Below are 5,018 nucleotides of genomic sequence, written 5' to 3' on the forward strand. Positions count from 1 at the left end.
CTGAACCAACCATCCCCCACAGCACAGCGCCCCCTAGTGCTGCACTGAGGCCAGCACAGACTGCCAGGGCAGAGCGCCCCCTACTGAGCCAACCATCCCCTGCAGCACAGCGCCCCCTAGTGCTGTACTGGGGCCAGCACAGACGTGCAGACCTGGGCTCGGATGAGGCCTGGAGAGCACATGTTGCATTCGCCACCTGACGTGAGCTGAAGCCTGGGGGCTAAGCCCTGGGCGCCATCACTCACTGCTAAAATACAGCAGCGGCGCCCTCAGCTGGCAAGCAGCAGGAGTGTCCCTCCTCCGGCTGCAGGGCCAGTAAACAGCCTCGGTGGGGGATTGCCCCTGTAGCCCCCCCCTCCCACTGGCTGCATCTGGCTTTGGTTACAATTATTCCCTCAGCCCCCCCACCCCAAACCAGGGTTACTTTAGAACTGCATCCCATGGCGGGGAGGGGGCTGGGCGTCAGGACTCCTGGGTTCTATCCCCGGCTCTGGGAGGGGAGTGGGGTCTAGTGGTTAGAGGGGGAGGGCTGGGAATCAGGACTCCTGGGTTCAATGTGAAAGAAGAGACTGCGGGTTAGTGGTCAGCGCAGTGAGTCAGGGTGCCTGGGTTCTCTTGGCTCACGTGAGGCTGAGTTAGAGAAGGAAACCGACAGCCTGGACTCCTGGGTTCTCTTCCCCGTTCTGACGCTGTGTGATTGGTGATGACTCATTTCCCACATCTGAACATGGGAAGAATTCCTTCCCTTTGCTCCAGAGCAGCGCTGCGAGGGGTCACATGTGTCGCACGCCTGAAATACCGAAATACACATGGCAAAGGACACGCATTTGAGGGCCGAATGCACACGCTCCCTTCTTGACAGCAATGCTCCGGTGTGGGAACGGGGGAACTTTCCCAGCCCGGCTCGGAGCAGGGACTCACTCGCCCGCCCCTGCCCAGTCCCCCATCACCTTGAAGTTGACAATCCAGGGGAAGGCGAAATTCACACACGGCTAGAAGAGCCGAAGATGGGCATGAGAGCTTTACAAGGCTGGGAGTCAGGACTCTATTCCTAGCTCTGGGAGGGAAGTGGGGTCTAGTGGTTAGAGCAGGGGGGCACTAGGGGCCCCCAGGACTCCTGGGTTCTATTCCTAGCTCTACTACCCCACCTGCTGTGTGACCTTGGGCGAGTCACTTCCCCTCTTTGTGCCTCGGTTTCCCCTTTCAGTGCCTAAGTAGACTTCAAGGAGCAGCTGTCTCTCAGTATGTGTCTGTGCAGCGCCCGGCACAATGGGACCCTGATCTCAGTCGGGGTCTCTGCAGCGCCTGGGCATAATGGGGGCCCTGATCTCAGTTAGGGTCTGCACAACGGGGGCCCTGATTTTGATCCATCCTGTGCAGTGCCTGACACAAGGGGGGCCCTGATCGCGGTCCGGGGCTGTAGGTATAATTACGAAACCACTTCTATCTCTAGCGTCACTGTCCCGCCACTCAGGCCAGCAGACGTGAATTTCCTATGACAAATGGGGAATTTTTTTTGTCCTTTCCACTTCAGGCCCCCTCTTAAAGAGATGGAGAAAAACAGCAGGGGGAGAATCTCTCCCCCAGGAGTAAAGATTTACATATAAAGCACAGGGGGAAGGGGGAACCCTTAGAATAGTGGGGGAGGATGTTTGTGGCTATGAATGTCCCCTCCATCCCCCTAAAATCCAGGCCCGCCAACCTCTCTCTGGATAAAGCAGCGTCCCCTGCAGTCGTAGGCTTCTTCCCAGCTAATGTGACGGAAAGTGCCTTTGAAGGGAAAGTTTCCCACTCCCTGGGTTTTATTTCAAAGGCGGAGGAGGCCGGGATTTTAAAGGGGGGCTGGATTTGGGCTTTACAGAAGGGCTGAGGGGACGGGGTCTTGCTAAGCAGCCTGAAACAGCAACAAAGACCGGGACCCCTTCTGGGGGCAGCTGCTGCTCTGAGCCCCGAGGATCCGGCTTCCCGGGAGAGGGGCTGCAGGTGGGGAAGACACCAGTTCCCCGCCCCCCCGTGCTGCATGTCGCTGATCAATGGGCTGCTATTGGGGGTCTGGCCTGAGCCACATTCTCCCTCCGTTTCCCCCCCTCCACCCCACAGCGCCAGGACCTCAGCAAAACACGTGGGGGCCGGATCCTCAGCTGGCGTAGACTGACGCTGCTCCGCTGACGTGCGGGCGAGGGGCTCTGAGCTGGGACTCCTCAGACCTCGGGGCTCTTCCCAGCTTTTCCACTGGACTGCTGGGTGACAAGTCGCGTCGCCGCTCGGTGCCTCAGTTTCCCCTCCCCCCCCATTTCGACTGGAAACTCTCCGGGGGCAGAGACGGCCTCTCGCTCTGTGGCTGTGCATCCCCTCCCCCAGCACAATGGGCCCTGGATTTCAGCTGCGGCTTCTAGGTCCCACTGTAATACACCTAAGAAATAATACTAAGTTAAATGGAGCAACTTTGATTTATCCAGCCGGGGATCTGGCCCATTGACTCCAAAGGAGCGAGGCCATTTTACACCAGCCGGGGAAATGGCCCCTCTGATACCCGAATGGAGCGAGGCCGGTTTACGCCGTCCAGGGATCTGGCCCCTCTGACGCCCAAATGGAGCGAGGCCGGTTTACACAGGCCGGGGATCTGGTTGGCACAGTCGTCCGGTTTAGCTAAGGGGAGACAGTGGCCCGTCTCGGCCGAATCTTAGCCCCAAGCAGGCAGAGGGAAAAGTTCTGGCTCATGAGATTTCTGAGCCCGTCGCTGGGGAACGGATCCCCCCAGAGGCAGGGACGGGTGGGCTGGCTGGTCCGACCGCCCCCTAAGCTGGCGTCTGTATGATAAAAACATTCTGCTGAACCGGCTACAGCGTATTGCTAATTGGTTCGCTGTTGCCCTCTGCTGGATGGAATTGGGACTGTTGTCTGTGGGTCACAGGCCCCTACCCTGCCAGCAGGTGCTGGGCGAGTCGCCGGTTGCTGGGGGGGCGTTGGGAGCAGGGGGGGTTGGGGTCTATCCCTGATGTTGCCAGGCTGGAAAGCAGCGTGTGATATGGAGACACTTGGGCTTTTAGGGAGCTGGGGGTCTGGGCAACTGGGCAAACGTCTGCTCCGGCCACAAGGAAGGTACAAGATGCAGAGAGGCCCAGAGGTACATGCAGCAAAACTCACACAAAGCCCTGCATCCACCCAGATCGCCACATAACAAGATACACACCCACACAGAGACACTGCCACAAAGCCACACACACACACAGATACACAAACAAGGGCACAACGAGAGTGACACAAAACCACACAGACATACGCTCAGCTAAACAGACCCATGCAAACAGAAACACAAGGGCACAAAGAAAGAGAGACTCACACAAAACCAGACACATACACCCAGCTAAACAGATACACAAACACAAGGACACAAAGAGAGAGAGAGACACACACAAAGACACACTCGAAACCACAAACACAAGGACACACACACACGCACACACACAAAGACGCACACACAACCACAAACACAAGGACAGAGAGAGACACACACACAGAAAGACGCATCCAAAACCACAAACACAAGGACTCACAGAGAGAGACACACACAAAAATGCATACACAACCACAAACACAAGGACTCAAAGAGAGAGACACACACAAAGATGCACACACACAAGGACACACACATGCACACACACAAAGATGCACACACAACCACAAACACAAGGACTCACAGAGAGAGACACACACAAAGATGCACACACAACCACAAACACGACACAGAGAGAGACACACACAGAAAAACACACACACACACGCAATCAGAGAAGCAAATCAATTCTGGACGCGTTTCTGGAAGAGATGCTTGAGTCAAACCCCAGTTATTGGGCCCCCGACAGGGGAAAGTGGGGGCAATCAAAAGGCCCCGCGCTATAAAGGAGGCCGATTGGTCCCTTCTTGTCTTAAATGTGATGATTCCCACGCACGCACGCCTCAGACAGAGTGTGGTGCTGTCCGAATCGCAGCTTACCCTCCCTGCTGATAATGCTAATCCTCCCTAGGTTTTATCGCTGCTAGATCTCAAAGCCCTCTGCAGAGGAGTGTCATTAATCCTGTTTTACAGATGGGGAAACTGAGGCACGGGGCCTTGCCTGAGCAAACTGGGACTAGAACCCCGGCTACCGCTCCACCCAGTAGGCCGCGCCGCTCATGCATTTAGCTCATGCATTTAGCTCCTAAAAGCGGGTCGCTCCCCTTACGCCAGGGCCGCCGTTTCGGTCCCTGCGAAGCCAGGTCGTGTGCGCCAGCTCGCTGCAAAGGCGTGTTTGCACCTGTGTTTGGGGAGCCCCGTCCTGTCTCAGCGGAGAGGCCACGGGCCAGATCTGGAGACACCACTTTGCACTGGGGAGGGGGTGAGCTGCCCTGTCTCTGAATGGGGTGTGGAGTGAGAGTGGGTCTATGGAGCGGGGCGTGGTGGAGAGCCCTGTTCTCCACACAGCTCGGGGGGGAGCTTTCATGGACAAGCTCAGCTGGTGACAGCAGGGGAATGGGAAATCAGGACTCCTGGGTTCCATTCCTGGCTCCGCAACGGTCTGAACCTCCCTATGCCTCAGTTTCCCCACCTGTAGGATGGGGTCAATAATTCTGACCTAACATCCCAGGACAAGCTGTCGGGATTAAATTAATGGATGGGCATAAAGGGCTTTGGGATCTTCAGGGGACGGGCTCGTGGAAAGGACAAAGTATCATTAAAGGGACGTACACCGTGACTCACGCGGATTTCAGATACCAGGGCTGGGTACAGGCACGGACACCTGTAAGCTGTCACATCCTGTTTTTCCCAGCTGAACTGCCAGGTCGCCTCATCAGATAAACAAATTATGAAACATAATCATTGGGTGAAAGAGGAAAGAACAGTTCATGTTTATTAGGTGTCTTACGGCAGCACCTGGGAGCCCCAGACAGGCATGAAAAATGCTCCAAAAACCTGCTCCCCGCTCCTGGCCGTGGGATTGGAGTAGGAGGATCAGACCAATGGGCCCATCGAGCCC

This window comes from Terrapene carolina, unplaced genomic scaffold, assembly GCF_002925995.2.
Source record: "Terrapene carolina triunguis isolate 2854851 unplaced genomic scaffold, T_m_triunguis-2.0 Scaffold517, whole genome shotgun sequence".
In the NCBI taxonomy this organism is placed as follows: Eukaryota; Metazoa; Chordata; order Testudines; family Emydidae; genus Terrapene; species Terrapene triunguis.